A 22,529-nucleotide genomic window follows, 5' to 3' on the forward strand; every position below is an offset into this window, starting at 1 on the left:
TCTTTCAAACATTATTTTGCATCCCCCAACCAAGAACATTAAAAACCGCGAAAACATTCTCCCAGTTGTCTCGACAAATTCGCAACTCCGCATCGATCCCTTTGTACCGTGGACAATGGGGGCAGGAAAGTGCGTCAATAACTCAACGACGAAACGTCATTAATAATTGCGTGCGGCAATGTGAAGAGCTTATTACTCATCCAACGTCGTCTGCCAGATCCGATGTTACAAAGGGGCCCCTCTCATTATGCCGATACGATGTACCCTCCGTTGCCTTTCAACAGGTCTAATGTACGGTTTCGAGTGCAATCGTTTCTGGCCATCATCCAAAAGCAATATCCTGTTGATGTCTCGAGGACGCTCGAATTAGGGAGTTTGTGTGCCGGTTTAATTTCGGATTAAACATCATCGAATGGTAAATGAGTGAACTCTAAACTTTTCGAAAATTAATTAATCTCCCTTTGTGATTTCCGTGCTATGAAAATTTCAGTGAAATTCCACGTTTTGCGTTGTTTAAACTGCAGTTCGAGTGCCGACCGTTTTTCAACACGTATTCCAGGCGATATCGGCGCAAATCCCGGAGTCCTTGTGCCACGTTCCCGACTGGTAATTTATCATTATCCTTGACACCTCCTAATGTTGTCATAAAAACTGAGCAAGGTTTTTTTATTTTGAATACGAATTCTCCGGACTTATTGCTTTATTTCTATCAGAAAAAAAGGGGGATAAAAACGTCGTCACAAACACCACATCAACGTCTTTCTTTACGTACGAATTCGTCTTGATTCGATGCGAATTATGTGGGCAAAAAAATGTTTATGGAGCGACGTATAAAGTGGGAGCAGTTCATTCGATTTGGGAATTTTGATTGAGCGGTGTCACAACTCGTAAATCCTCCGAAATTGACGAGGTTTTGGAAACTAGATAAATTTTTCTGTAAAATAGGTGTATTGGATTTAATTAAGTTGAACCGTTTCGACGATCTTAAAACGTATTACGCTGAATTTACATTTCAATTTCACAAACAGCGATCGGAGCCATGAAAATGGGCCGTAAAATTTCGAATTATTTATTTACTGCACCGGAAATATACCGCTAATAAGATTAAGTCGCAATCCTCTTAACATAAAATGCGGCGATGCTAAAAGAAGATGAGACAACATTAATTATGTACTCATTAATCGGTGAATGGTGTTAATTAATTTTTGGGCCCATCTAGTACTCCTGGCAGCAAAATGAATTTTCCCTCTTGTGTTGGGGAACAAAGAAGATTTTGAATATTTTTAATTTGCTTTTGAAATTCGGATAAAAATATCACGTGAGACAAAAATAGAAATTAAATTGTGTTTATATGATTATTAAGCAACAAAGCTTTAAAATTTCTGAGTGACTAAATTATAAAAAAATAAATATATTTTTAACTGTTTTTCGTCATTTAATCATTTGGTGATTAAGCAATTTGGTCATAAGATAATTTATTATTTTTTTATTATAAGGCAACAAAGCAAAGTATTAAAATATTGTGATGAAATATATAAAAATAAAAGTACAGTTATATTTTTATGGTGCCAGACATAAATTTAGAGGCTAAATATTTCAGGAAATGTCGTACTTACCTATTATTAATATTTTAGAGCTGTTTTCTATTAATAATAGTAACAATATTCTAAATAAATGATTGAAGAGTGGCGCATTCACCTAAGTTTAAATTTTACCACATTTTTAAACATTTATCTTACTTTACACACAGACGTGAAGGTTAATTATTTCAGAAAATGTCATGTTATCTTATTTATAATATTTATTTCGTATTATTTACTAATAATTAAAAACAGTAAATTAAATAAATGATTTTAAACTTGTTCATCTTCCTGTATTTTAGAGGCTAAGCATTTCAGAAAATGTACTAACTTATTATTAATACTTCTTGACTGTTTTCTGTTAATAATTGAAACAATATTCTAAATAAGTGATTGTAAAGTGGCGCATTCATCTAAATTTAAATTGTAGCACATTTTTACACATTTATCTTACTTTAATCATGTTACACATAGACATGAATGTTAAATATTTCAGAAAATGTCATGTTATCTTATTTATAATATTTATTTCGTATTATTTACTAATAATTAAAGACTGTAAAGTAAGTAAATGATTTTAAACTTATGTATCTACCTAAATTTAAATTTACACAATGTTTTTAAAATATTGTTATATTTTTATCATGTCAGACACAAATTTAGAGGATAAACATTTCAGAAAATGTCGTATTAACTTATTATTAATACTTCTTGACTGTTTTCTGTTAATTATTAAAACAATATTCTAAATAAATGATTGTAAAGTTGAACATTCAACTAAATTTACATTTTAGCACATTTTTACATATTTATCTTACTTGAATCATGTTACATACAGACAAGAATGTTAAATATTTCAGAAAATGTCATGTTGTCTTATTTAAAATATTTATTTCGTACTATTTATTAATAATTAAAAACTATAAATTAAATAAATGATTTTAAACTTGTTCAACTACCTAAATTTAAATTTACCCCATGTTCTTAAACTATTGTTATATTTTTATCATGTCAGACACAAATTTAGGGGCTAAACTTTTCAGAAAATATCGTTCTAACTTATTATTAATACTTCTTGACTGTTTTCTATTAATAATAGTAACAATATTCTGAATAAATGATTGAAAAGTGGCGCATTCACCTAAATTTAAATTTTACCACATTTTTAAATATTTATCTTACTTTAATCGTGTTACACACAGACATAAAAGTTAATTATTTCAGAAAATGTCATGTTATCTTATTTATAATATTTATTTCGTATTATTTACTAATAATTAAAAACTGTAAATTAAGTAAATGATTTTAAACTTATTTATCTACCTAAAATTTAAATTTACACCATGTTTTTAAAATATTGTTATATTTTTATCATGTCAGAGACAAATTTAGAGGATAAACATTTCAAAAAATGTCGTACTAACTTATTATTAATACTTCTTGACTGTTTTCTGTTAATAATTGAAATAATATTCTAAATAAATGATTGTAGAGTGGAACATTCATCTAAATTTACATTTTAGCACATTTTTACACATTTATCTTAGTTTAATCATGTAACACACAGACATGAAGGTAAAATATTTCAGAAAATGTTTTATTTTATTTATAATATTTATTTCATATTATTTACTAATAATTAAAAGCAGTATTTAATTTACTATTTTTAATTATAAATTATTGCTCATCTACCTATATTTTAATTTACACCATGTTCTTAAAATAGTGACGAAATATGTAAAAAGTACCAATTTAAAAAAAATGGGAAACATATAAAAACTAAAAACTAAAAAGTTTTCTTTCATTTATTAAAGTTACAAATGAGCACACTTAGTAAGGTGATAATTACATAAGGGAACAAACTTACAAAGTTATAAAATTATGAAGTTACATAGTTTCAAAGACAGAAAGTTTAACAGGTACAAAGTTGTAAAACTCTTGATTATGATTATAGTAAAATGTATAATCAATTTTCATAAATAAGCTTAGTTACACACTATTGCAGTTATAAAATAAGCTATGTGATAAAAACATTACAATGTTGGACTGGTTGTAAATATAAAACGTGTGCCAAATTCCAAACTTTCCGGACTTTGAAATTTGATGAGACTACTTAAATAAATGATCACACTCCATAAAACCTGAATTAAATACATCCACTAACACAGGAAAAAAAAACTCAGACCCATTTGTCTTTTTTACGGGCAATTTGTGGACCGTTTCATAGATTTTTCAAAGATTACCACTTTTTTTCTGTCGATCGCACACATTTTCCACCCCCCGACCAGGCCCGGTAAACGTTTTATTCGCCCCCTCGTACCAATTTATTTAAATAAAAAAAAACCCGCACACGACACGACCAACCCTGGGGGCAACACACACTCGGGCTAAAAACGCTGAGCAAACAGAGCTTCCGGGGGTAGGTTTCGGGGTGGTCTGCTGCTATAAAATTCATGAAAATCGCCGCACTGAACGAGACCGAGACCGGCGGCTTGTTGTAGTGCAGTTGTGGATTTTAGCGCCGCTTTCTAGTGGTCATTAACCTGTCATGAATAATGTAGGGGTGCTCTTGTTCCGGCACCCCGCCGAAATAATTGTACGATTGCGACTTGCCGAGGCGGCGAATTTAATGCAATTAAACTCCTACCTTATCAACAACGCATTGTAATGTGTAATTTTGTCAAAGCACTTTGAGTTTTAGTTTATTAATTTGACTCCCGGACGGGTGCGGGGGTGGCGAGAACAATTTGTCACATCCATTACTGTAATTCGTCAGTGCAAACTGATGCCACTCGAACGTAATCCAATTGCGCAACACAAACAGGCACACGACAAATCTAATATTCGCAACTTCGTGCGAGTCGTGTAGGTTTTCACTGCACCGGTTTAATTCGATTCGGATCGAAATTGGATCGGTGGAAGCTGCGAAATGTCTTGCTCCCCCCCCCCCCGGGGGGCGGTTTTATTGTTTGATTTTTCGGCTTAAATTAACCGTGCCGCCCGTCTTTGTCCGGCCCACTTAATTGTCTCCCCCTTTAATGCCCATTAAAGCCCGAAATCGACTAAATAAGAAATAAATTTCGTCGCCGTGTAAACGTCAACGGAGGCAATAAAATATGCGGCCGCGAGTTCCACAGATAAATTCCTCCTCGGCTCCCCCAGCCCCAACCCCGAAGGGGATATCTAGAACAGGAGTACAACACAGAAGTCATATTGATTTATGAATTATCATTTTCTGCGCTTGTTTTTCGTTTATTACGACAGCTTCACTCTGATTTACTGATGTCGATTTTGTTTGTTACAGGTAAGTGTGACCATACGGCTGCGAACACGGCACGTGAGTACTGCACTAAAATTATGAACGCCCCACATAATAATTATTTATTCGCACGCCTCGATTTGCATTTATTATGCACACATGCATCTGATGCCCAGTCCGGCCCTAATTGATTTCGGTCCTGCATAACAATGTTCAGCGGGAATACGGTTATGAGTGACGGCGACATCTGCCATCGATTTTGGGCAGCTGCAGTGCGCAGATGGCGCTGTTTGTAGTTTGCCATGTTGCCCGCGGATGTCGCCCATTGATTTTTAATGTTGGGTTAGGCTATTGACCGGCAGGTGGCGCTGGTGTTTGAAAGTTGGTGGCTTTGCAGGAACGGGGTAGTTTGGTATTTGTTATGCAGGTGGCGTTTAAATTCGAACTTTGAAGTAGCAGGAATTGTCTGGCCCCTTAACATTTAACTGTGGCATGTGCATGTTGGTTTTGTATTTCCAATCAGTTGAGTTTTATCATGTTACACAGAAATGTAAAGGTTAAATATATTAGAAAATGTGGGGCAAACTTATTTACAATATTTATTTCGTATATTCTATAACAAATTGAAACGGTATATTAAATCGTAAACTTGCGCATTCATATAAATGTTTTAGAAAATGTAGTACAGAGTTATTTAAATTATATATTTCGTATTTTCTACAAATAATTAAAACAGTATATCAAATAAGTGGTTTCAAACTTTTTTTAATTATTCAAACAATATTCTAACTAAATGATTGCAAAGTTGTACATTCACCTAAATTTAAATTTTACTACATTTTTAAACATTTATCTTTAATTATGTTACACACAGACATGTAGGTTTAATATTTCAAAAAATGTTGTGTTCTCTTATTTATAATATTTATTTAATATTATTTAGTAATAATTATAAACAGTAAATTAAATAAATGATTTTAAACTTGCTCATCTAACTAAATTTAAATTTTACACCATGTTCTTAAAATATTGTTATATTTTTATTATGTCAGACACATATTTAAAGTCTAAACATTTCATAAAACGTCGTACTAACTTATTATTAATATTTCTTAGCTGTTTTCTGTTAATAACTGAAACAGTATTCTAAATAAATGATTGAAAATTGGCACATCCAATTAAATTTAAATTTTACTACATTTTTAAACATTTATCTTACTTTAATCAGGTTACAAACATGAAGGTTAAATATTTCAGAAAATGTAATTTTATCTTATTTATAATGTTCACTTTGTATTATTTACTAAAAATTATAAACAGTAAATTAAATAAATGATATTAAACTTGCTCATTTGCCTAAATTTAAATTTACACCATGTTCTTAAAATATTGTTATATTTTTATTATGTCAGACACAAATTTAGATGTAATACATTTCAGAAAATGTCGTACTAACTTATTATTAATCTTTCTTGGCTGTTTTCTATTAATAATTGAAACAATATTCTAAATAAATGATTGTAAAGTGGCGCATCCACCTAAATTTAAATTTTACCACAGTTTTAAACATTTATCTTACTTTAATCAAGTTACACACAAACATGAAGGTTAACTATTTAAAAAAATGTCATTTTATCTTATTTATAATGTTTATTTTGTACTATTTACTAAAAATTATATACAGTAAATTAAATAAATGATATTAAACTTCCTCATTTAGCTAAATTTAAATTTACACCATGTTCTTAAAATATTGTTATGTTTTTATTATGTCAAAGACAAATTTAGATGCTAAACATTTCATAAAACGTCGTACTAACTTATTATTAATATTTCTTGGCTGTTTTCTGTTAATAAATGAAACAGTATTCTAAATAAATGATTGTAGATTGGCGCACCCAATTAAATTTAAATTTTACTACATTTTTTAAACATTTATCTTACTTTAATCAGGTTACACACAAACATGAAGGTTAAATATTTTAGGAAATGTAGTTTTATCTTATTTATAATGTTCATTTTGTATTATTCACTAAAAATTATAAACAGTAAGTTAAATAAATGATATTAAACTTCCTCATTTACCTAAATTTAAATTTACACCATGTTCTTAAAATATTGTTATATTTTTATTATGTCAGACACAAATTTAAAGGCTAAACATTTCATAAAACGTCGTACTAACTTATTATTAATATTTCTTGGCTGTTTTCTGTTAATAAATGAAACAGTATTCTAGATAAATGATTGTAGATTGGCGCACCCAATTAAATTTAAATTTTACTACATTTTTAAACATTTATCTTACTTTAATCAGGTTACACACAAACATGAAGGTTAAATATTTCAGGAAATGTAGTTTTATCTTATTTATAATGTTCATTTTGTATTATTCACTAAAAATTATAAACAGTAAATTAAATAAATGATATTAAACTTGCTCATTTACCTAAATTTAAATTTACATCATGTTCTTAAAATATTGTAATATTTTTATTGTCAGACACAAATTTAGAGATAATACATTCAGAAAATGTCGTACTAACTGATTATTAATCTTTCTTGGCTGTTTTCTATTAATAATTTAAACAATATTCTAAATAAATGATTGTAAAGTGGCGCATCCACCTAAATTTAAATTTTACCACAGTTTTAAACATTTATCTTACTTTAATCAAGTTACACACAAACATGAAGGTTAAATATTTAAAAAAAAATGTCAGTTTATCTTATTTATAATGTTTATTTTGTATTATTTACTAAAAATTATATACAGTAAATTAAATAAATGATATTAAACTTCCTCATTTACCTAAATTTAAATTTACACCATGTTCTTAAAATATTGTTATATTTTTATGATGTCAGACACAAATTTAAAGGCTAAACATTTCATAAAACGTCGTACTAAATTATTGTTAATATTTCTTGGCTGTTTTCTGTTAATAAATGAAACAGTATTCTAAATAAATGGTTGTAAATTGGCGCACCCAATTAAATTTAAATTTTACTACATTTTTAAACATTTCTCTTACTTTAATCAAGTTACACACAAACATGAAGGTTAAATATTTAAAAAAATGTCATTTTATCTTATTTATAATGTTTATTTTGTATTATTTACTAAAAATTATATACAGTAAATTAAATAAATGATATTAAACTTCCTCATTTAGCTAAATTTAAATTTACACCATGTTCTTAAAATATTGTTATGTTTTTATTATGTCAAACACAAATTTAGATGCTAAACATTTCAGAAAATGTTGTACTAACTTATTATTAATATTTCTTGGCTGTTTTCTGTTAATAAATGAAACAGTATTCTAAATAAATGATTGTAGATTGGCGCACCCAATTAAATTTAAATTTTACTACATTTTTAAACATTTATCTTACTTTAATCAGGTTACACATAAACATGAAGGTTAAATATTTCAGAAAATGTAGTTTTATCTTATTTATAATGTTCACTTTGTATTATTTACTAAAAATTATAAACAGTAAATTAAATAAATGATATTAAACTTGTTCATTTGCCTAAATTTAAATTTACACCATGTTCTTAAAATATTGTTATATTTTTATTATGTCAGACACAAATTTAGATGTAATACATTTCAGAAAATGTCGTACTAACTTATTATTAATCTTTCTTGGCTGTTTTCTATTAATAATTGAAACAATATTCTAAATAAATGATTGTAAAGTGGCGCATCCACCTAAATTTAAATTTTACCACAGTTTTAAACATTTATCTTACTTTAATCAAGTTACACACAAACATGAAGGTTAAATATTTAAAAAAATGTCATTTTATCTTATTTATAATGTTTATTTTGTACTATTTACTAAAAATTATATACAGTAAATTAAATAAATGATATTAAACTTCCTCATTTAGCTAAATTTAAATTTACACCATGTTGTTAAAATATTGTTATGTTTTTATTATGTCAAACACAAATTTAGATGCTAAACATTTCAGAAAATGTTGTACTAACTTATTATTAATATTTCTTGGCTGTTTTCTATTAATAATTGAAACAATATTCTAAATAAATGATTGTAGAGTGGCGCATCCGCCAAAATTTTAAATTTACTGCATTTTTAAACATTTATCTTACTTTAATCATGTTACACACAGACATGAAGGTTAAATATTTCAGAAAATGTCGTTTTATCTTATTTATAATATTTATTTTGTATTATTTACTAAAAATTATGAACAGTAAATTAAATAAATGATATTAAACTTGCTCATTTAACTAAATTTAAGTTTACACCACGTTCTTAAAATATTGTTATATTTTTATCATGTCAGACACAAATTCAGAGGCTAAACATTTCAGAAAATGTCGTACTAACTTATTATTAATATTTCTTGGCTGTTTTCTATTAATAATTGAAACAATATTCCAAATAAATGATTGTAGAGTGGTGCCTTCACCCAAATTTAAACCGTACCACATTTTAAAATAGCCATCTTAATTAAATTGAGCAAAATACAAGCAAGCAAATTGATTCATCAACAAAGAGCAAATTCAAACGTTTTTTGCGACGTTTCAACAATGAACCCTCGCGTTTCGTTGACCGTAAATTTCACGCCCTCAAAACCACGACACTTTAATGGCCGAAACCCCAATGCGAATCCACATTGTCCTGCCAGTAAAAAAAATGCGTTAATTAAGTCGTCCGTATTAGCCGGGACGGAAGACGCGACGTGGAAGAGGTGTTTCGGCGACGGTTTTGAATTATTCAACGCTAATTAGGACGTAAATTGCTGTGACCCACTTCAAAATCGACCTGTACCTGGGCCGAATTCGTTATTACTTTGTCTGCATCGTGCGATGTGCGATACGGAGACGATTTTTATTGGGAACTTGGCGTGGCGGGTTATGATAAAACCGGGCCGGGCATGTATCTTCCAGTGAATTATCGTACAACCCCGTGACGTTTTCTCGGGCCCGCCGAATGAATTATTCCGGCTAATCCGGCGGGCTTAAACTCTAAAATAATGGAAAGCCATCGTTGAAAATTAATCCGGGCACCGGATCCAATAACGCGGGACGTTGTAACGTTCGGTTATAAATCTGGTTTTTGATACGCACCACGTTAAAAATCGTCCGGCGGAAAGAGCATAACGGCCCCGCAGCGGAAAATCATGCGGAATTGAAGTGGTGCATGATATATCGTCTGGATTCGATAAAGTGTTGCGCATATATATTTCGATGGCACTTACCGAGGAAATTGGACCTTAAAATACGGCCGTTCCGTAACGCGAGACAGATTGGATATAAACCGGTAACGATGGGGGGGTGCTTGAAATTGAAAAATAAAAAAATAAATAATCTGATTAAATTATGTGGCGGGGAAAGGCGTCCGGGGTGGATTAACTGTCGAATAGGTGTAATTAATTTGCTTTATGTTTTCGTTTTTTTTTGGGGTGGATTTTGTGCGGCATAAAAGCGACAAATCTTTATTAAATGGTGGGAATAATCTTTCGGGTTTCTCTTTTTCTGTTATATATTTAATGAAGATTTGCAATTAACCGCCGTGCCTCAGGTCTGTAATATTTTTTAATTAAATATGTTCATGGGTTTTGAAAATATTCTGTGCTGAAGGAAAGTGGTTAATTAACCATGATATTCATAAATTAATCCTAATAAATAACCAAATTTTTATTAATGGTATCCAAGGCTTTCAAGATTTTTAGTAAAAATTTATTTGTAATAAAATTTACGCTCCTCCATAATTTTATTAATCTCCTTTTAGCCTAAATTATTAAATTTTCCATAGGCATTTTATTTGAAGTTGAACTGTTATTATTTAACTTGTCTGGGAAACATTAACAAAAAGGTCACATAAAACCTGATGCCTTTATTTTTGTATGATTATTAGAGCCAATATTCCTGGAAAATTAAATATCTCGAAAATAAACAATTAAAAGTAAATAAATTTTATAAAAAATGGTATAAAATATATAAATATGTAACTTGTACATAAAATATTTATACATAAACTTAATTTATCCTCCAATCATTTTTTATTTTAATTTTAATTTAAATTATTAATATTGTTATTATCTTTTGCAAAGACATTTTATTTGAAGATGAAGCACTATTATTTGACGTCTATGGGAAACATTAACAAAAAGGTCATATAAAATCTGATGCCTTTATTTTTGTATGATTATTGGAGACAATATTTCTGAGAAAATAAAAATATCTCGAATATAAACAATTAAAAATAGACAAATTTTATAACAAATAGTGTGAAATATATAATAAATAAACTTTGTAATTTGAACATAAAATATTTATACATAAACTTAATTTACCCTCCATCCACCCATTTTTAATTTTCATTTTAATTTAATTTATTAATATTGTTATATCTTTTGCAAAGATATTTTATTTGAAGTGGAACTACTATTATTTGACTTGTATGGGAAACATTAACAAAAAGGTCACATAAAATCTGATGCCTTTATTTTTGTATGATTATTAGAGCCAATATTCCTGAGAAAATAAATATATCTCGAATACAAACAATTAAAAATAGACAAATTTTATAAAAAATAGTATAAAATATATAAAAAAACAAACTGTACAATTTGTATATAAAATATTTGTACAAAAACTTAATTTAACCTCCACCCACCCGTTTTTTATTTTTATTTTAATTTAAATTATTAATATTGTTAATATCTTTTGCAAAGACATTTTATTTGAAGTTGAACTACTATTATTTGACTTGTATGGGTAACATTAACAAAAAGGTCACATAAAATCTAATGCCTTTATTTTTGTATGATTATTAGAGCCAATATTCCTGAGAAAATAAATATATATCGAATATAAACAATTAAAAATAGACAAATTTTATAAAAAATAGTATAAAATATATAAAAAAACAAACTGTATAATTTGTATATAAAATATTTGTACAAAAACTTAATTTAACCTCCACCCACCCATTTTTTATTTTTATTTTAATTTAAATTATTAATATTGTTAATATCTTTTGCAAAGACATTTTATTTGAAGTTGAACTACTATTATTTGACTTGTATGGGAAACATTAACAAAAAGGTCACATAAAATCTGATGCCTTTATTTTTGTATGATTATTGGGCACAATATTCCTGAGAAAATAAATATATCTCGAATACAAACAATTAAAAACCGACAAATTTTATAAAAAATAGTATAAAATATATAAAAAAAAAACAAACTGTATAATTTGTATATAAAATATTTGTACAAAAACTTAATTTAACCTCCATCCACCCATTTTTTATTTTTATTTTAATTTAAATTATTAATATTGTTAATATCTTTTGCAAAGACATTTTATTTGAAGTTGAACTACTATTATTTGACTTGTATGGGAAACATTAACAAAAAGGTCACATAAAATCTGATGCCTTTATTTTTGTATGATTATTGGGCACAATATTCCTGAGAAAATAAATATATCTCGAATACAAACAATTAAAAACCGACAAATTTTATAAAAAATAGTATAAAATATATAAAAAAAAAACAAACTGTATAATTTGTATATAAAATATTTGTACAAAAACTTAATTTAACCTCCATCCACCCATTTTTTATTTTTATTTTAATTTAAATTATTAATATTGTTAATATCTTTTGCAAAGACATTTTATTTGAAGTTGAACTACTATTATTTGACTTGTATGGGAAACATTAACAAAAAGGTCACATAAAATCTGATGCCTTTATTTTTGTATGATTATTGGGCACAATATTCCTGAGAAAATAAATATATCTCGAATACAAACAATTAAAAACCGACAAATTTTATAAAAAATAGTATAAAATATATAAAAAAAAAACAAACTGTATAATTTGTATATAAAATATTTGTACAAAAACTTAATTTAACCTCCATCCACCCATTTTTTATTTTTATTTTAATTTAAATTATTAATATTGTTAATATCTTTTGCAAAGACATTTTATTTGAAGTTGAACTACTATTATTTGACTTGTATGGGAAACATTAACAAAAAGGTCACATAAAATCTGATGCCTTTATTTTTGTATGATTATTGGGCACAATATTCCTGAGAAAATAAATATATCTCGAATACAAACAATTAAAAACCGACAAATTTTATAAAAAATAGTATAAAATATATAAAAAAAAAAACAAACTGTATAATTTGTATATAAAATATTTGTACAAAAACTTAATTTAACCTCCATCCACCCATTTTTTATTTTTATTTTAATTTAAATTATTAATATTGTTAATATCTTTTGCAAAGACATTTTATTTGAAGTTGAACTACTATTATTTGACTTGTATGGGAAACATTAACAAAAAGGTCACATAAAATCTGACGCCTTTATTTTTATATGATTATTGGGGACAATATTCCTGAGAAAATAAATATATCTCGAATACAAACAATTAAAAACAGACAAATTTTATAAAAAATAGTATAAAATATATAAAAAAACAAACTGTATAATTTGTATATAAAATATTTGTACAAAAACTTAATTTACCCTCCATCTACCCATTTTTTATTTTCTTTTTAATTTAAATTATTAATATTGTTAATATCTTTTTCAAAGACATTTTATTTAAAGTTGAACTACTATTATTTGACATGTATGGGAAACATTAACAAAAAGGTCACATAAAATCTGATGCCTTTATTTTTGTATGATTATTGACATTAAAAATAGACAAATTTTATAAAAAATAATATAAAATATATAAAAAAAAACAAACTGAATAATTTGTACATAAAATATTTGTACAAAAACTTAATTTACCCTCCATCCACCCATTTTTTATTTTCATTTTAATTTAAATTATTAATATTCCTAAGAAAATAAATATATCTCGAATATAAACAATTAAAAATAGACGAATTTTAAAACAAATAGTGTGAATAGTATCTCAAATTTAATTAAAAAATATGATGATTTATTTGATGATGAATATTAATAGGAAAACGTGAAATTTGTGAATCAACCGAGTTTTCTAATAATTTTAATTTTAAATTCCACTTTACTTCCTTTTTTATTTAAATTAACATTATTATTGTTCATGTCTTTTAGAAAAACAATTTTTGACGAATGTTGAAAAATTTGAGGATGATTTATTTGATGATAAATGTTTTTAAATAGTGAAATTTGATAAATTCTGATAATTTTAATCATGTTTACCAACTCTATAGGATATAGGTTACGAAGGTTACAAATTAAAAACTTCAAGTGATATTGTTGGCAAAGCTCCACGTTAAACGAGGTAAAGGATGAGAACAAAGGAAATGTATGTTAACAACCCACTAAGGCACATATTAGAATCAGATCACGGTTTTTAAAAGATAAAAGAGATAACTCGCCTCCAATCACCAATAAATCTCTACAATGCGAACGAAACACCACAATTTAAACTCGATTCTCAGTTTTTACTTTTTGGTCCAGGAAATGAAAGAGCACAGCAACGTTCTCCTATTAGCATTTATTAAACACGAACGTATCGGACAGCAAATCGATACCTTCAACTGCAGACATGCATTCATACCACCCCTTTGTTCTACACGCTTTGATTTTTTGCCTCCCCTTTGAAGGGTGCTCGATAGTTTCGCATGTTCCCAGGACCATTATGCGGTCGGAGCAACAAGTCACGGATTGAGGAATGCGACTGTTGCTCTGCAAATATGCTTTTAATGGGGCACCCGTTGCCAACTAACCCCTCCCCACGAATCATTAGATATCAGATAGCCGAAATAAATCATGGCGGGTGCCAGAAATGTTTTGAATAGCCATCGATCCTCGACTTGTTGCGGAAACAAAACGGCAGTGATGATGCAGCCATGTTTACCCACCGCGGCAGCTATTGATTCCGATGTCGGGACCTGTTCCGTTACGTTTTGCTTAATCATGCTAATAGGAAATCCGTGTTCGTGCACTTCGGAATCAATCCAAGGATGATGGGGCCGTCGGATTGAGACGTCGAAAGTTGTGCCGAAGCCGGCGAGGGAGATTTATTGGGGACGATCGGGACGTGTAATTTCTTTCGGACGAAAAAAACCGTGACCCGAATCCGGATCGGCGGTGTAATCAGTTTCGGTTACTTGTTAGCACCGGCTTTTTATTATCGACACGACGCGACACGAGGCTTTTTTTCTCCTGTCTCTTTTTTGATGGCACGAAGGGAACTTTATCAGCACACTCCAACTCTTCGCTATCCTTAATAAATAAGGGCTTTAACAGTGAAGCTGTTAAGTTTATCTTGCTGGTATCGCGTTTAATGAACACGGCGTGCGAGAAATTATAACCATCGATTATCCGTATATTCTCAGCTAGGATGTTTTTACGATGTTTGTATTCCATTATCGAGTTTTATTGCCCTGCATCAGGGGGATGTGTGTTATATTAATAACTTTATCGTCCTCGCGTTTTATTAAATATTTTACAGTCACAAACACTAAACATTTACTTACAGAAACTTTGTATTGAAATTAATTTGAGGATTTTTAAATTTTAATTACAAAATATCTATCAAAGAGACATACTTGCAAAAGAAGTTAATAATAATTTAAATCAAACAACGAAGTTTAATTAGAATTGTATTTAAGAATTATTAGAAAACTGGTTTAATGTATAAGTTTCATGTCTCTTGCTTTAAGAATGTTTACCACGAAGCTAAATATTCAATGCTTAATTAAAAATTAAAGAGGAATTATAGATATAGGACAAAATATAATAAAAGATTTTTCATCAAACGACTAGAGAGGAATTTAATTGTGAGGCGTTAAATACAGAAAGTTTCAGGAATGTGTGTTTTAACGTCCTCGTATTTTATTAAATACCAAACATTTATTAACAGGAAACTTTTAAAATTATGGTGGATGCGAAGCTACAATTTGATGTATGCATTTTAACCTTATTTTAGGAAAAAATAATAATGGTTTGGATATTCGACATAATGATTTCTTTAAGACAACAATATTATTTATTTAAGAAAAATAAATGGATTGAGAATAAGTTTATGAATAAATATTTTTTGTACAGCCTGATTTACATAATATTTACTTATTTAATGGGTGTGTTTTCCTATTTAAAAATGTTTATCATCAAGTAAATCATCATATATATTTCTTTAAATTTAAGAAATAGTAACAGTACTTTCAACATTTGACAAAAATTGTTTTTGTAAAAGAAATCAACAATAATAATGTTAATTTAAATAAAAAAGGAAGAAAAATGGAATTTATAATTAAAATTATTAGAAATCTGGGTGGATATAGAAGTCTGACATTTTTCTATTAAAAAATGTTCATCAGCAAATAAATCATAATATTTTTTTATAAAATTTGGGATACAGTGGATATGGATATTATTAAAATTGTAAGAAAACTAAATTTATACATAAGTATGGTGCTTCTCTATTTAAAAATGTTTATCATCAAGTAAATCATCATATTTTTTATTTAAATTAAGGAAATAGTAAAAGTTCTTTCAACATTCGCCAAAATTGATTTTTATAAAATAAATCAATAATAATAATAATAATGTTAATTTAAATAAAAAAGGAAAAAAGAAATGGAATTTATAATTAAAGTTATTAGAAAACTGGATTAATATACAAGTGTGACGTTTTTCTATTAAAAAATGTTCATCATTAAATAAATCATCATAATATTATATTATAATTATATATCATATAATATATTTTTATAAAATTTGGTATACAGTGGATGTCGATATTATTAAAATTGTAAGAAAACTAAATTTATACATAAGTATGGTGCTTCTCTATTTAAAAATGTTTATCATCAAGTAAATCATCATATTTTTCATTTAAATTTAGGAAATAGTAAAAGTACTTTAACATTTGTCAAAAATGGTTTTTTAAAAAGAAATCAACAATAATAATGTTAATTTAAATAGAAAATGAAGAAAAATGGAATTAAATAATTAAAATTATTAGAAAACTGGGTTGATACCATAAGTCTGATGTATTTCTATTAAAAAATGTTCATCATCAAATAAGTTATCAAAATATTTTTTACAAAACAATGTTATTAAAATTGTAAGAAAATTAAATTTATACATAAGTATGGTGTTTCTCTGTTTAAAAGATATTTAGCGTTAAGTAAATCATCATATTTTTCAATTAAATTCAATTAGGAAATAGTAAAAGTACTTTCAACATTTGTCAAAAATGGTTTTTTAAAAGGAATCAACAATAATAATGTTAATTTAAATAAAAAATGAAGAAAAATGGAATTTATAATTAAAATTATTAAAAAGCTGGGTTGATACACAAGTCTGACGTTTTTCTATTAAAAAATGTTCATCATCAAATAAATCATCATAATATTTTTTATAAAATTTGGGATACAGTGGATATCGATATTATTAAAATTGTAAGAAAACTAAATTTATACATAAGTATGGTGCTTCTCTATTTAAAAATGTTTATCATGAAGTAAATCATCATATTTAAATTTAAGAAATAGTAAAGTACTTAATTTTTAAGTAAGTAATGTTAATTTAAATAAAAATGTAAGTATAGTGGAATTTATAATAAAAGTTTTTCTATTAAAAAATATTCATCCTCAAATAAATCATCAACATATTGTTTTAATTAAATTTACGATACAGTTGGAGCAAATATAATTAAAATTATTTATTAAGTGGTCTCTTGTGGGTTATTAAAACACTTTTCCTTTGTCTTCATCCCTTTTCTTGTTTAAAGTTGAGTTAAGACAACAATCTCTTGCAGTTTCTTAATTTGTAACCCGTTCTAATATTAGAGGCCATTAAATTTATCTTGTTGGTTCGGTGTTTAATCAACTGACTGCGCCAGAAATTATTAACCATCGATTTTCTATATATTTTCCGATCTGAAGTTTTTACGATGTTTGTATTTCATTAGGATGTTTTATTGTCAATATCACGGCCTGTTCATTGAGTGTGTTAGTATTTTTTATTTATTAACGTGTCAAAAGTGATCAATGGAATATAAATTAATTAATAAATCCGCTATGCAAATATTTAATTTTCAAGGTTATATAACTGGGTCATATTTATGTAATATATTATATTTGTGTATGGCCAGCAACAAATTTTTAATAACGAATTCCACAATTTTCCTATAATTAAAAAAGTTGTGTAATTAATTTCGTTCCGGTTATTGGCAAAATTAAAAATCAAAATTAAAATTGGTAATCGAAAAAATAAAATTTAAGCATACATATTTTAAATTAGAAACAACTCCATATTTTTATGGTTTTATTTTAAAATTTTGAGTCTCTAAACTGATTTGAAAGAAGCTATTTAAGAGTTGATTAGATATTTTAATATAAACTTGAAACTTGAAACACGATAGTTTTAAGATCAATAAAAAGGTGATCATTGAAATGATCAGTAAAAGAATTTTTAAAATAATAAAATGGTTGTTATTAAAACATCTTCAGGATCAGTAGGATGTCTCTGAAATCAATAGATAATAAAAATAACCTCAAGATTAGCTTTAATCAATAAAACGTCGTCGTTAGAATCATGCTTCATATACTCCTTTATATAAATCCTGAAAAGCATTTTATTTCTTACTGAGCTAGTTCACACTTTATTCCATTGATAATCCACAAAGAATAAAGCCCATCAAATCCATAATGAATTGACAAAAGCTTCCAATTCATTTGTGGTGGCTTTTTGCACAAATCCTATCCTTAATTATCAAGGATTACAGTCGCCAGTTTTTGCCAACATCCATTCGTATATTAATGACGGATTCCCGCGATTAAACTGCCACAAAATACGTCCGATCATCAGCGAAATGCCTCACTACTATTGCACATAACTATAAAACTTTATGGGATTGTCTGTCCCGGCGTTGTAAACGTCGCAGGGCTACAAAATATGGCCGCAGGATAATGACCATTATTAGATTATTTGTATATTTAACTGCTAAAATTTTTAGACGTCAACACACAAAAGAAATCAATCCATCAAGTTGACTGATCGACTTCATTAACCCATCCAATCGTAAGGCTTGCGATCGTCCGATGAACGGGAACGTCATCACCAGTGTCAGCGGAACCAAACTTTATTAACTACATGCCAAAGAAAAATCGTTCTGCTTTTGTCGTCGCAAAAAAACGGGGCTTAATTAATCTGCGCCACTGATGTTTAATGGTAATTAACCGCAGACATTAACACCGTCATCGGGTCCAGTGATGCTAATGATGTAAACCGATAATTGTAATCAAACGCTTAGCGGACGCGTCCGATTGTCCAGTGCGAACGTGCGACAATGCAAACAGAACAATTTGTGAAATCGTCGCCCGGACAATCCGGGATTGTGCGGACTGAAGGCACAACACACGAAACGGTGCTAAATTTAGAACAATACAAGGCGGAGATACGGTGACTACAATTGCACGTTGCAGGTCGATGATAGCAATCGCCTGAAGTTTGTTTCGCCACAGTTTTGCTAATTTCACCGTCTAGAGTCAAAACGGTGCGGACGAATTCGGCTGAATAAATTAGTTGCGATGGCGAAGTTTAACTTCGTTTTAGGGGCGGTGGATGAGATAAGCAGCCGGTTTTGTGTTGGCTGATAAACTTGTTTTAGTGATTAGATCTATGGGTGTTTTTAGGGTTTTGTACAAAATTGATTTATTGGTTTAATTATGGTGGATACGTCAGTTTGAGTCGAAGAGCCTTAAATCTTTAAACAATTTTTTTGATTTTGAAGTTGTTTCATGACTTCTATGTCATTTATCTGATCTTGAAGATATTTTAGTGATAATAGTATTTTAATGATCTTGATTCCAATTTAAGCGATTTTGAATAAACTTTAATCTTTGATCTTGACACAATTTTATGAATTTTAGAGCTATTTTACTGATTTTGAATGTACTTCAATGAAACTGACTTAATTTTACTAATTCGGAAAATATTTCAATGATCTTGAATATATATTAATGATCTTGCAGATATTTCTGTAATATGGACACCATTTCATTGACCTAAAAACGTTTCTACTTATCTTGAAGATATGTGAAGTGCCTAAAGCCATTTTACTGATCATGGAGATATTTTAATGATCTTGATACCTTTTTAATTGATCCTGAATATATTTTAATGATCTTGCAGATATTTTAATAATATAAACACCATTTCGTTGATCTCAAAACGTTCCTACTTATCTTGAAGACATTTGAAAAACCTGACGTCATTTTACTGATCATGAGGATATTTTAAAGATCTTGATCACCTTTTAGTAACTTTGAAGGTTGTATTACTGATTTTGTTGTTATTATAATGATATTTATTCAGAGTTATTAATCATACTGATCTTGAAAGTACTTCTATGAAACTGACTCAATTTTACTAATCCTGAAAATATTTTAATGATCTTGATACCTTTTAAATTGATCTTGAATATATTTTAATGATCTTGCAGATATTTTAATAATATAAACATCATTTCGTTGATCTCAAAACGTTCCTACTTATCTTGAAGATATTTGACCTGACGCCATTTTACTGATCATGAGGATATTTTAATGATCTTGATGCCATTTTAGTAACTTTGAAGGTTGTGTTACTGATGTTGTTGTTATTTTAATGATCTTTATACAGAGTTATTAATCTTAAAGGTATTTTACTGTTCTTAAAAGTGCTTCAATAAAATTGACTCAATTTTACTAATCCTGAAAATATTTTAATGATCTTGATACCTTTTTAATTGATCTTGAATATATTTTAATGATCTTGCAGATATTTTAATAACATGGACACCATTTCTTTGACGTTTCTACTGATCTTGAAGATATTTGAAAGAACATTTTACTGATCATGGAGATATTTTAATGATCTTTATGCTATTTTAATCGATCTTGAATATATTTTAATGACTTTGAAGTCGTTTTACTGATCATACATTTGGTATTTGATTAATCTTAATCCCATTTTATTCTCCTCAAAGCTATTTTACTTATCCTGAAGATGTATGAAAGTCCTTGAGGCCATTTTACTGACCTTAATACAGTTTTAATTAATTTTGAATATATTTTATCAATTTTATTATAATCATTATAATTTATTAAGTCTTCCTTTGTCCAAACCCTTTTAAATCCTTTTGTAATATAGTAGTATTACATTTCATTTACTTTAATTATTATGCTAAATTATCTTTAAATGAGTCAGATGTACATTTTGATTGTAAAGTTTCCATTTAGTTTGACAATTTAATGTGCACAGTAGAGTAGTAAAACATTTAAAATTATGGCGGATGTGCCAGTTAACAATTCACTGTTCATAAAGTTAAACACAGAGAGTTCAACTAAAAATCAAAGCACAACTAGATATATCGCAGTCGCTCTTTGAAACACTGCACAAACTTTCAAAGCCGTCAAAGCACTCATATAACTCGACCGTCGACCAACAACACTTCAAAGTTCAAGAAGTTGGAACTGCAATTACCACATAGATTATTAAAAATGTTCAGCATTGACGGATCACTTTAAATAAAACAGACTAAAGTGCGAAGTGGTTTCCCAATCCCCTCAAATAAAAATGCCACAACCCGTATAATAACGCAACATAACACAAAAATGCTTTAAAGCCGGGGGTGCGGTGGGGGGTTTGCGAGAGCCGGAGAGAGGGATATCCCCGCAAAGACACAAAGCCCTTGTCTTCCAGACGCGGAACGTGGCGAATCGATCGACGCGAGGTCTTTAATCAAATTGTCCCACTCTTATCTAACCATCCCTCGCCAAATTTTTTAATACTCGCCATTCCGCCGGTGATAAATGGATAAAAGTTCCGGCAAATCCTCCGTTCCGGATTAGGGGGACTTTGAATTTCTCGTATAATTAGGCCTAATGCGACCGGACTCGTGGCCCGGAACAAGTTGCGTTGTTCCGAAATAATGGAGGAACGTGTGTTCGGCTCAAGAGACAAGCACCAACATGGATAATTACAAGTTTTTCAATTCCTTCAAAGAGGGAGAGGGACGTTTTTAAGTTTTAATTAATATTTGCGCCGCTTTTGTGGCCCGATCTCCGCGGAGACTAAAAATAAACCGAGTATTTACCTTCGACGTGGGGTTGATGAATACACGTACAAAAAAGTCTCGTGAATTATTTACCCCGAGCGTGTGTTGTCGGCGAAGAAAAAACTATTTTTTGTGCCTCGGTTTTAATTAGAGCTGGATTATGCGTGATGTTGATGAACTCCCAGTCGGGGAACTTCAGCAGTTTCACGTTATTGTATCAAAGTTGTGACACCACCCACATAAGATCACGGATTGGGAGGTGAGATAAATCGTCGTAGCGAAAAGGTACATATTTAAAGATAGCCAGGTACAAAATGGGCGCTTTCACGAGTTAACACACGGAATAAGAGAGGAGAAACTCGCACAATAAATCACGATTAAGGGGTGGCAACATGCGGGAACAGACAACGGGAAAGTGATCTACGATTAAGCGTCTCGGTCCACGTGAAAAGAATTTAATATGGTGGAAACAAAAACGACTAGTTAAAACGTACTGATGCGTCCTTTGCGTCTGTGGTTTTGTTTAAATTGGGGTGTTTTTGCTGTATACATTTTTGTTGTATATTTTACGACTATAAATTGTTAAGGGATGATGTAAATGCATTATAATAATAATGTTAATT

The 22,529-nt window shown here is 28.9% G+C and overlaps 1 protein-coding gene across 1 annotated transcript in view; it reads left to right on the forward strand.

The window, feature by feature from the left end:
- Window positions 1-399: 399 nt before the first annotated feature.
- Window positions 400-22,529, forward strand: part of LOC109594996 (synaptotagmin-7) — a 123,013-nt gene continuing 100,883 nt past the window's right edge. Inside the window, exon 1 of the mRNA XM_020010267.2 lies at window positions 400-606. The gene's annotated coding sequence lies outside the window, so the exon portion shown is untranslated. The remainder of the gene's footprint in view (window positions 607-22,529) is intronic.

This window comes from Aethina tumida, chromosome 6 (genome assembly GCF_024364675.1).
Source record: "Aethina tumida isolate Nest 87 chromosome 6, icAetTumi1.1, whole genome shotgun sequence".
In the NCBI taxonomy this organism is placed as follows: Eukaryota; Metazoa; Arthropoda; class Insecta; order Coleoptera; family Nitidulidae; genus Aethina; species Aethina tumida.